Source organism: Artemia franciscana, chromosome 4 (assembly GCF_032884065.1).
Source record: "Artemia franciscana chromosome 4, ASM3288406v1, whole genome shotgun sequence".
Classification (NCBI taxonomy): Eukaryota; Metazoa; Arthropoda; class Branchiopoda; order Anostraca; family Artemiidae; genus Artemia; species Artemia franciscana.
In genome coordinates, this window is record NC_088866.1 from 24,559,244 (window position 1) to 24,572,047 (window position 12,804).

Genomic DNA, 12,804 nt, shown 5'->3' on the forward strand with positions numbered 1-12,804 from the left:
AGGAAACACCAAACGATCCACAAAGGTGAAAAACCAGTTAGGTGTGACGTATACAAGAATAGTTTTAATCAGAAGAGTAATCTTGCCATACACGTGAGAACCCATACCAGTGAAAAGCCATTCAAGTGTGAGATATGTAAGCACAGTTTTTATAAGAAGAATGCTCTTGCCGTACACATGAGAACCCACACCGGTGAAAAGCCATTCAAGTGTGATGTATGCAAGCACAGTTTTAATCACAAGAGTAATCTTGCCATACACATGAGAATCCACACCGGGGAAAACCCATTCAAGTGTGATGCATGCAAGCGCAGTTTTATCACAAGAGTAATCTTGCCATACATATGAGAACCCACACCGGTGAAAAGCCATTCAAGTGTGATGTATGCAAGCGCAATTTTAATCTGAAGAGTAATCTTGCCATACACATGAGAATCCACACCGGGGAAAAGCCATTCAAGTGTGATGCATGCAAGCGCACTTTTAATCACAAGAGTAATCTTGCCATACATATGAGAACCCACACCGGTGAAAAGCCATTCAAGTGTGATGTATGCAAGCGCAATTATAATCTGAAGAGTAATCTTGCCATACACATGAGAATCCACACCGGGGAAAAGCCATTCAAGTGTGACAAATGTAAGTACAGCTCTAATTGGAAGAATGCTCTTGCCATACACATGAGAACCCACACCGGTGAAAAGCCATTCAAGTGTGATGTATGCAAGCGCAGTTTTAATCACAAGAGTAATCTTGCCATACATATGAGAACCCACACCGGTGAAAAGCCATTCAAGTGTGATGTATGCAAGCGCAATTTAATCACAAGAGTAATCTTGCCATACATATGAGAACCCACACCGGTGAAAAGCCATTCAAGTGTGATGTATGCAAGCGCAATTATAATCTGAAGAGTAATCTTGCCATACACATGAGAATCCACACCGGGAAAAGCCATTCAAGTGTGACAAATGTAAGTACAGCTCTAATTGGAAGAATGCTCTTGCCATACACATGAGAACCCACACCGGTGAAAAGCCATTCAAGTGTGATGTATGCAAGCGCAGTTTTAATCACAAGAGTAATCTTGCCATACATATGAGAACCCACACCGGTGAAAAGCCATTCAAGTGTGATGTATGCAAGCGCAATTTTAATCTGAAGAGTAATCTTGCCTTACACATGAGAATCCACACCGGTGAAAAGCCATTCAAGTGTGATGCATGCAAGCGCAGTTTTAATCACAAGAGTAATCTTGCCATACATATGAGAACCCACACCGGTGAAAAGCCATTCAAGTGTGATGTATGCAAGCGCAATTTTAATCTGAAGAGTAATCTTGCCATACACATGAGAATCCACACCGGGGAAAAGCCATTCAAGTGTGACAAATGTAAGTACAGCTCTAATTGGAAGAATGCTCTTGCCATACACATGAGAACCCACACCGGTGAAAAGCCATTCAAGTGTGATGTATGCAAGCGCAGTTTTAATCACAAGAGTAATCTTGCCATACACATGAGAATCCACACCGGGGAAAAGCCATTCAAGTGTGATGCATGCAAGCGCAGTTTTAATCACAAGAGTAATCTTGCCATACATATAAGAACCCACACCGGTGAAAAGCCATTCAAGTGTGATGTATGCAAGCGCAATTTTAATCTGAAGAGTAATCTTGCCATACACATGAGAATCCACACCGGGGAAAAGCCATTCAAGTGTGACATATGTAAGTACAGCTCTAATTGGAAGAATGCTCTTGCCATACACATGAGAACCCATACCGGTGAAAAGCCATTCAAGTGTGATGTATGCAAGCGCAGTTTTAATGCAAAGAGTACGCTTACCACACACATGAGAATCCACACAGGGGAAAAGCCATTCAAGTGTGATGTATGCAAGCGCAGTTTTAATGCAAAGAGTACGCTTACCACACACATGAGAATCCACACAGGGTAAAAGCCATTCAAGTGTGATGTATGCAAGCACAGTTTTAATCAAAAGGGTGATCTTGCCATACACATGAGAAGCTACACCGGGTAAAAGCCATTCAAGTGTGAATTATGTAAGTACAGCTCTATTTGGAAGAATGCTCTTGCCATACACATGAGAATCCACACCGGTGAAAAGCCATTCAAGTGTGATGCATGCAAGCGCAGTTTTAATCACAAGAGTAATCTTGCCATACACATGAGAACACACACCGGGGAAAAGCCATTCAAGTGTGATGCATGCAAGCGCAGTTTTAATCACAAGGGTAATCTTGCTATACACATGAGAACCCACACCGGTGAAAAGCCATTCATGTGTGATGTATGCAAGTGCAGTTTTAATTAGAAGAGTAAGCTTGCCATACACATGAGAACCCACAGCGATGAAAAGCCATTCAACTGTGACATATGAAAACAAAGTTTTTATCAGAAGAATGCTCTTGCCATGTACATGAGAACCCTCAACGGTGAAAAGCCATTCAACTGTGACGTATGTAAGCAGAGTTTTAATTGGGACAAGAATCTTGCCATGCACATGAGAACCCAAACCGGTGAAAAGTCATTCAAGTGTGATACATGCAAGCGCAGTTTTAATCAGAAGAGCAATCTTGCCATACACATGAGACACCACTCTTACCATACACATGAGAACCCACACTGGGGAAAAGCCATTCAAGTGTGATGTATGTAAGCACAGTTCCAATTAGAAGACTGCTCTTGCCATAGACATGAGAACCCACACTTGTTAAAAAGCCATTCAAGTGTGATGTATGCAAGCGCAGTTTTAATGTCAAGGTTAAATTTGTCATGCACATGAGAACCAAACAAATACAAAGTCGAAACAATAGGGAAAATCTTTTCAAGACAGTGGAAATCAATTCTGTGAATATTTCGGCCCTATGTCCAAGGGCCGTCTTCAGCACAATACGAGAAAGAGAGAGAAAAAAATATGTATATATGAATAAACTTACATTAAAATGCGAAAATTAAAACTAATAATGTTAAAAACTTTTTAAAAACAGCCCTAGCATCCTTACTTCAAGGAAGTTCAACCAGGACTCGTTGAAAGTAAGTCCTTGTACATTAAAATACATTAAATAACATTAAAATACGATTTTTTTGGAAATATTTTTTTAATTCTGAAAGGCTTTTAAATACATGAATTTCCTATCAATTGAGCTATTCAACACCTCTATGATTTTCCAGTGCCGAGCTACCTGAGGTGAAAAAACGGAAAAAAATGCCGTCGATGCAGAATATCCTGGTTGCCACTTTTCTTGATTTTCAAACCAATATATTTTCCTTGTTATTCAAGACAAGGTACAGATAGTTTCCTAAATATGGGTATTGGGCAAGGCGGGTCTAATAGTGTACTTTTTTTTTATCTGACTCTAGTTTTAGGTGTTGTGGGACATTTGTTTTTTACTACGGGGCGTGATCATCTCTTACAAGGCTTCTACCAACCGCTGCAACCCGGACTAGGATGCTAGCTACCACCGTAACCCGGATTTAATATAAAATTATAAACATGCTCTTTCCTGTTACAAACAGAAAAAGCCTAAGGCTTTTTCTTATTTGGAATAGTAAGAGGAAGAAATTCAGAGTGAGGTATTAAAATAAACCTATATGTGCCATGGTTTGTTCTTCAATGCATTTCAGCTATCTCTACAGCCAAGATACCAATGAGACTTACATAATTTTCATTTAGAGTTAACCAGACCAATTCTTGTGTAATTTTTTAGTGTCTTAGCGAATTTATTGTCATGGCTAATTCATAAATCATTTGTCATATGTCTCCAATTAACAATGGTAAGTATACCCGCTTGTCACGTGGGTGACCAGGGTTCGATTCCTCCTTGGAGACAATTTGATTTTCAAGCCAATATAGTTTCATCGTTGTTCAGGCCAAGAGACAGTAAAATTTCTATAAAGGGACATCGGAAAAGGCGGTTCTAAAGGTGTACTTCTTATTTGATCAGTTTTTTTTGGGAGTTATGGATTAATTTAGTTTTTACTATGAAGCTTAATCGTCACTTACTAGGTTGCTAGCTACCGCTGCAACCCGTATCTTTAAGATAAACTTCATTAATCATATATTTAATATATCCTATATGTTCGTTAGGAAGTAGTTAGGAACACTGGCTTTCATCAGATTTACCCGAGTTTGAATCCGAATTGCAAAGTAAATTTGTTTATGCTATCTTATCTAAAGATAAGTGTGTGTTGCATCATCATCTATATAAGGATTCCTTGTAATATTTCAATTAGTATGGACTACACTTCGCTCAATAATGTAATTATGGGACGTGATCGTCTCCTACTAGGTTGCTAGCTACCGCTGCAACCGGGGTTTAGGTTCCTCCTTCTTAATAAAATGAAGATAATATGAATGACCCACCGAGTTCAGTTTCTTTAGGCTTGAGTTCGTTCTTTACTATGAGACCTTTATGTAAAATATTTAATTTACTATGGGCTATAATCTATTTTAAAACTTTTTTTTATAAAAAGCACTAAATTTAGCAATTTTCCTTAAAATGAGCCATGAAACAGATTTTGTCTGTTTTTTCTTCGTAATTTTTTCTTAAAGAAGATATTTGGAATACTCGACTCTCATACTTTTCTCGGTTGCTCTTTCTTTTTTTGTTCACTTGAGGTCAGATTTTTTCAATGTTTAGAATTTCTTTACTAAAATTGACCATTGTTTTTAGTTAAAGAGGGGGAACTTGCCATTTCATTGTTAAAATGTGACAGTTCAAGGTAATTTACGCCATCGTGGAACTCAATGGATGGTACACGGAACCCTCTGGCACAAACTATCATTCATCCAGCATTTTTAGGCATTTTCCTACTAAAATAACCAGTAACACTAGAATCGATCGTTTAGCGTTTTTTCTGATGTATCGTGGCCATTGATGCCACCTTAGCATAATGTACCAGCTTGATGGCACCTTTGGTGTGCATTATCATTCCTAAAATTTTTCACAATTTTCCCAGAAAAATAAGCTTATAAATTAAAATTGATCGTTGTTTCAATAGCGGGAACTTGCTACTTCATTTTTAGATTGCGATGATCCTAAGCATTTCGCGCCCCTTCTTATTTCCAATGATTTGGTCGAAAATTCCCTTTATTGTATAAATGGATATAGAATTTAAAACATTTTCTTGAATAAGCTTTTTCCGTATTTCCACAACATGTAGAAATCTAGGACAATCCTTAGAAATCAAGACCAAGACATAGACATCCAGGCAAACTTTTAGAAATCAAGACCTAACTGTATAAATCAAGAGCAGCTTATAAAAATTAAGACAAAAAAATTGACATTACAACTAATGGATTGAAATTAACATGAATTCGTAAAAATCAGAGTGAACCGTAGAAACTAAGACCAAACCATAGACACCAAGGCCAATCCGAAGAAATCCAGAGATCAATGTGTAGAAATCCAGAACAATCCTTAGAAATCATAACCAGTGCATAGTAATCTACTCTAAACCATAAAAATCAAGATAAAACTCTAGAAATCAAGGGCAATCTCTAAAAATCAAGACCGAAGCGACGAAATCAAGGCACTACTGCATGGAAATAAAGAGACCGATACATAGAAATCCAGACCAAACCAGAGAAATCAAGATAAAACAGTAGAAATCTAGATCAGCCCATAGAACTCAAGACCAGGCCGTAGAAATCAAGAGATCAATATTTAGAAATCTAGAGCAACCCCATAGAAACCAAGACCAAAAGATATAATTCCAAACAAACTCACATAAATCAAGAGATCATTATGTGGAAATCCAGAACAATCCTTGGAAATCAAGACCAAACCATAGAAATCAAGAGCAAACTGAAGAAACCAAGACCAAAATATAGAAATCGGGACCAAACCTTAGAAATCAAGACCAAACTGTGGAAATCAAAGTCAACCACTAAAACTCGTGAATAATACATAGGAAATCCAGATGGTCATAAACACGAACACACATAAAGACAGATACATAAATAGACACGGAAAACACCCAGAGAGAGGCAAACACAGTCAAACACTCAGGCACGTTGAGAGAGTGAGACAAAAACACACGCAAACACAGAGCCAGACACACAAAGACAGAGAGACAGGCAAACACACCGTTATGCGCACAGACACGGCGTGACAGAAAAACACACACAGGCACAATGAGTCAGACACACAAACATAGACACAGAAATGGATAAACACAGTCCAAAAACGCAGGCATTGTGAGAGAGAGAGAGACAAAACACACAAACACACGGAGTCAGACACACAAAGAGACTTACAAATACACAGATTAACACATACAAAAATAGATGCAGAGACGGGTAAACACACAGTTAGACACACAGGCACGGTGAGAGATAGACAAAACACAAACAGAGTAAGACATACAAAGATAGACACAGAAACGGCTAAAATCACAATCAGACACAGAGGCACGATGAGAGAGAGAAAAAGTACACAGTCAGTCACACAAATGCATAAACATACATACAGAGACGGGTAAACAAACAGTCAAACACACAGGCACGGTGAGAGAGGGATAAAAACACACAAAGACAGCCAAATACACAGTCAAACACACAGGCACGATGAGAGAGACAAAACACTTACAAACATGCAAAGTCAATTATCTTGTTTGTTAGAGGGGTGCGCCATCTTACCTAACCTACCGTGTGTAGGTTAGGTCGGTTAGGTTATCCTAACCTAGTAGCACGTAAGAAGAGGGCTGAATCCACTGATTCTGTGTGTTTGTCTGTGTGTTTTTTCTTTTTCACCGTACCTGTGTGTCTGACTGGGTGTTTTTCTGTCTCTGTCTCTTTATTTGTGTTTTTTATGTCTGACATTATGTTTGTGGGTGTTTATCTCTCTCTCTCACCATGCCTGTATGTTTGACTCTGTGTTTACCCCTCTATGTGTGTCTTTGTGTGTATCTGACTGTATTTTTTGGGTCTTTTTGTCTCTCTCTCATCATGTCTTTGTGTCTGACTGCGTGTTTGTCTGTCTCTGTGTCTGTTTTTGTGCGTTTTTTGTGTCTCTTTCTCTCACATTGCCTGTGTATGATTGTGTGTTTGCCTGTCTCTGTCTTTCTTTGGGTGTTTGTTTGAGTCTGTTGTTTTATGGGTGTGTTTTTGTCTCTCTCACTGTGTATGTGTGTCTGTTTTGTGTTTCAGGTTTTATGTGTTTGTGTGTGTTTTTTTTTCTCTCTCTCTCGTTCTCCCTCTCTCTCTCTCTCTCTCTCTCTCTTCATTCTTCGGTAAATGTTCGTTATTAGGGGTTGTTCCCTCCTGAAATCCTCGCTCTTTACGCTCTTTGTCACAGCTCTACTTTTTAAAACAATAAAAATACTTTAGCGTAAAGAGATGGGCGTTTAGGAGGGAACAGCCCCTTTCATATACAGAGTAATCTCTGTTCATTTTAAGTTAAATGTCGCTCCTTACTTGCGGTTAAAAAAAACTTTTTATTTTATATAATTCTCCAAAAGAATCGTCTAAGCCTTAAGCCTTAGAGTCTCGTCTAAGCCTTAGACTCTAAGGAGAATTAGTTACTCGTTTGACTGATTCTGTATTGAACAATAAGTTGCACGGAAAATCTGGCTTTATCTCAGATTTTAAAGAAAGATTAAGACGGCTAGGCCAGTTCTAAGGGTGACGAATAACAGATTTTCAAAGAATCTACTTTTTGGCCATCTCTCTGGGGTCAAATGACAAGTAAGCTGTCTAAAACTCGGGTGGTAAGCGGTCGTACGAAAGGATTTAAAGAATATTGGAACTGTATGGAATGGAGAAAAAGGTGAAACTTATGTATAACCAAAGAGCAACCAAGTTATTTTTAGTTGTAGTAAAAGTAGTAGTCAATCCAAAGAGAAAATAGAAACTAGTGTTTGTAGTACCATGCAAAAAAGTCTGTTGAAATTGCATCGATCTATTTATGCGACGTTTTTTCAAATTAGTAAATCAAGTTACTGCTTATTCCAGAAAAGAAAAACAGGCCTAGCTTTTTAAAACAAGGTTAACTAATTCTAAGCACCAAATCTAGACTGACAAGGAAATTCAGTTTCTACTATTATTGCTACTACAAACTCACTGCAAGACCAAGCCACCTGAGGCCAAAACAGTTGCAAACGCTCCTCCTCCATCCCAACCTATTCAAGCTTCCTTCTTTACACCCTCCCTATAAGTTCCTATTCTTCTTAAATCTATCCTTACGACATCCGCCCACCCCATTCGGGCAACAACCTGGTTTTCGTCTGGCTCTAGACGGCTGGCCGATAAGGATCATCTTTGGCAATCTGTCATCCTTCATTCATGGAACATGTCCTAGCCATCTCATCTTTTCTCGCAATGTAGCCCTTAAAAGCTTGATTGAAACGTGTTTTTTGTCTAGCTTACAAAGTCAGATGCGGTCAGTCGCATACCAGACAGTCAGTCTGACGCTCCTCCCCTCCTCCTGGATAATTTTCTGCCGGCGCCTTTGGAATGAATATGCAAAATTCGTTTGATTTTTTCTCCGCCAGTTAAATCTAGCATATTACAAATACTTGAGTTTCCAGTTGGGATTTTATTTCCTGTGTTTGAATTTATTGAGGCTTTTGGGAAGGGACTTGAGTTTTCCTTTTTTATTCTGTACTTAAATGAAGAAATTCTCAATCTCAAGACTTTGCATAATTAAAGCCGAGTATGCACATTATCTTAGAAATCCTTAAAAACATAGGACTTTCAAAATTCTGGAAAATAAAAATTACCTTGAATCACAGAAAGGAGAGCAAAACTTAATTCAAGATTCAACAAATATTCACCAATTAACGGACACAGCCTTAGACGAAGAACAGTAATGTGAAATATGTTGAAGCTTAACATTTAAATCTTTCGTTTGAAGAAACCATAGCGAAATTATAGAATAACAAAGCATGAATTAATTCTGCTACAAATAGTACAGCGCCATCTTCAGCCTTAACAATAAAAATGTAAAATCATATTCATGTATGATTTATATAGAGGGATAAACTTTGGTTTTTTCACTTGCAACCACTGAAATCTTTTCATCTTTCAGCAACACCATAGTGTTTTCAGTCACCATTTCCTTCATAAGATAGATTAGGGTTATATAATAGTTGTATTAAATAGTTAACATGGCTATGCCACGCTTGACGGTTGACAAGTTACGAAGATGTGTTGTTTGGCCATTCATTTTGGATTAAACGAAAAGCAGGTCGTCCCCAAATGAGAAGGGGAAGAAGTCGTAAGAAACCGTTTGAAAGAAACTGTTACTTTATGGAAAGGGGAATTGAAGCTTTGAACAGACTGGGTCGGTTGAAGAGTGCGTACAGTTATTAATAGTTAAGGTAGTATTAGATTTTATTTAGGGTCAAGCAGGCGGAGTTTAGACTTGCTATCATCTTTCTCGAAATTAATAGAATTCGACAATCGATACTGATTTCGTTGCGTAACAATTAGCTTTAACACAAATAAAATACATGTCACGTCGAGTGTTTAAAAAGGAGGGCGGAACGATTCTTATTTAAAACCTTGATAAACCTCGTAACATTATTTTCCGCTACACGCAACACCTGCTGTAAATAATTTTTAAAATTGTACAGCTTTTCGGTTAAATAGTGAATATACACACTTGTATAAATCGTGTTAATCGTGGACTCCATTAAAGGGGGTAAAGGCTGAAAGTTTGAATTGATTGGGGTGCAAATTAAGCTTGCACGGCTATGTAGGTCTTAGGCTGCTTGGTGCTGCAGTAAGTTGTTAGTAGTAGTAGTAGCTTATGATGATTTTACAATTCATAACATAAGAAGACCAATCTCTATAATCCACAGAACCCATAAAACACAAATGAAATACCAGAAGCACTGATTATCCATAAAAAATGTATTTAATTAGCTCCTTCCACAGCTAAATTACCGTGGTTTATTGAGTTAAAGATAAAAGCAAGCAAACTTCGGCACTATACACTGAATAAAAATATCTAAAGCGTCGAAAATTAAACACACTTAATGAATCACAGGCAAAACCGAGCTTTTTTGGTTGGATTGCCTCCTGGTAACAGCGTGATTTCGGAAAATTCATGGTATACACTTTGGTATTAGCACATAGGGCACTTTTATAGACTAATGTTTCTTAGCACATCCTATAGACGTTTCACCCACTTTCATAGACCTTGGAAGATAATCATGTAGTGGCGCAGTGGGACTAATTGCTACTTGATAATACGGGACCTGGAGATCAATCTCACCACCTGCAAGGCCCATAATTTTATTCTGATGATGAGATTATGCGAAAGCATCGATACTAATTCAAACAACAAAAGAATGAGAGCTTGGAAGGCATCAACTGACCCTTAGTAGCTGGAGGATGTGAATTCTTTCCCTAAAATCTCACAATTTCAGCAATTCAGTTTTCCACATAGTTCTCTAATATTCCATAGCACCTATTATATAGAAATTTCCTCCGCTTTCTTAGAAATTGAAAGATATCAACTGAAGCTTAGTACCTGGAGGGTGTCTTCTTTCAACAAAAATGTCACTATTCGGCAATTTAATTTTCCGTAAGTTCTCTAATATTTCATCGCATAATGCATATTCACAGCTTTCTTAGAACTTGGATGATATCTTAGTAGGTGGAGAGTGTTTATTCTTCCCAGAAATCTCACAATTCAGGCAATTCAGTTTTCCGACAGTTCTAATACCAAACTATCAATATAGATGCATCAATACGATTCTAATACCGATATTAGAGATAACGGAAAACCTGCCTTCCTTGTCACTATGACTAGTGACTATTAACAGGCAGAATTCATGGAAAATCTCCCAAGACCTCAATCTCCAGAGTTCAGGTTAGATTTAATTGCTCAAGTTTTCAAAACGAAGCTTCAAGCTATAATGGACGACATAGAAAAACAAACTTTCGGGTACGGCGGGGAGCGAGACTCCAATATTCAGGTAAACCCAGGAATAGCGAAGATATTGACAAAATTAATTGCTGTGTATTCTGATTTCAGACCACACAGACCCTCCAGTTATATGTCGGAGAGAAACAGAAACCGTAAGGAATGATGCAGAACCTATGATAGTAGGTTTTTTTTTGCATGGTTTGGTCCTTTTTTGCTCCCTTTTTTGGTTTCTCAGCATGCATTCAGAGACATTTTAATACCTTTTTTTCTTCTTCTTCTCCATCTAAAGTGTTTCCCTCCTTGTTCACTAAAACATTGTTTTGCGAACAGACTGCTCTGTTCTGCACTCGGAATAGCTCAGAAACCCTTGATATAGAAATCAGCCCGACACTGCATGCTATTGTAACTAAGACATAAGACATAGCTAAAAAATGTGCTATTTTAGCCGATAAATCATATTCTATTCTATTCTAATCCTTACGGGGTCAAAGCTTCCATTCACTGTGCATGGCTGATATTAAATGTCTAAGGGGCTTTTAAAAATCATTTCACGAGGAATTCATTCAAAATTACGATGGATATCTTAAATATAGTCGATAAAACAATAGTCGAACTGCAGTAATGTGTACAAGAACTATAAATAATTTTCAAATTGTAGCATATATCTCTTTTTCGTAAAAATAGAATTGCCATATAAACGGCGAAAGTCGTGGCTCTGTGAGGGGCATGAAATATCTGTTTAAATATGTTTCAAAAGGTCAGGGGTGACGGTTGTACATGACTTTGCTAAGGTCAAGATTCAGAGATAATTCATAATAAAGGCCATTTTAAACACGGGAATGAAGGAATGGAACAATTTCCAGCGTTCGTTATGCTTTTGTGACGAAAAGACAGATTATCCTGAAGTTAAAAAAAAATGTGTTAGAAGATCTAAGAACTTATTACAAACACGAGATTCATCAACTTTTTTTTATATATTCAGTGTTCGTTCATTCAAAACCAAATTTTCAACAGTAAAATAAATCAACATAATTTCCCATACAAGGCCCCATCTCCAGGAAGAAGCAGGGGAGAAAAGAATATAGACGAAATATAAAAAGAAAATACATTTATATATATATATATATATATATATATATATATATATATATATATATATATATATATATATATATATACTAGCTGTTGGGGTGGCGCTTCGCGCCACCCCAACACCTAGTTGGTGGGGGCGCTTCGCGCCCCCCCCAAGCCCCCCCGCGCGCGTAAGTCGTTACGCGCCATAATAGTTACGCGCCATTGTAGTTGTGTCCCTATGTCCCACCTGTGAATATAGATAGATATATATATATGGTTTTAACTACGTAAAACTTGCGAATATACAACATTCTTTGCTGTCCCATTGTCTTTGCATATAAATAGATTGTCAGGTTTACCGACTCTTGAACATGCAACATATAATGGTCCATGGGAAAACAATCTGTATTCAGATCTATACCTCATGATTCTAATGATTGCCCTTGAGCTTTGTTGATGGTGATTGCTAATCGACCATTCCCTGTCCCGGTGTCCCGGTCGTCATTTACATCCCCCTGTTTCCCCCGGTGTCCCCGTTGTAGTTGTGTCCCTGTGTCCCGGTCGTCATTTATATTCCCTGTGTCCCGGGTCCCGGTCGTCATTTGTATCCCGGTGTCCCGGTCTGTATATACATTCGTTTTTTAGTTTTGTTTTTCTCCTTTATTTTTTTCCTTTTTTTTTCTTTTTTAGCTTATTTAGATTTTTAGATTTTTTAGTTTTTTTATTAGTTTTTAGTTTTTTTTTCTTTTTAGTTTTTTTGTCCCGGTCGTCATTTATATCCCCCTGTTTCCCCCGGGTCGTCATTTATACTCCCTGTGTCCCGGTGC

General features: G+C 37.8%; 1 protein-coding gene and 1 long non-coding RNA gene across 4 annotated transcripts in view; both read right to left on the reverse strand.

Annotated features, from left to right (window-relative positions):
- LOC136026190 (large ribosomal subunit protein uL16m-like) overlaps positions 1–12,804 on the reverse strand; it is a 287,794-nt gene that overhangs the window by 194,557 nt on the left and 80,433 nt on the right. The window lies entirely within an intron of this gene.
- The window catches only part of LOC136026189 (uncharacterized), a 77,399-nt gene that overhangs the window by 63,773 nt on the left and 822 nt on the right, over positions 1–12,804 (reverse strand). The gene's annotated exons all lie outside the window — the stretch shown is intronic.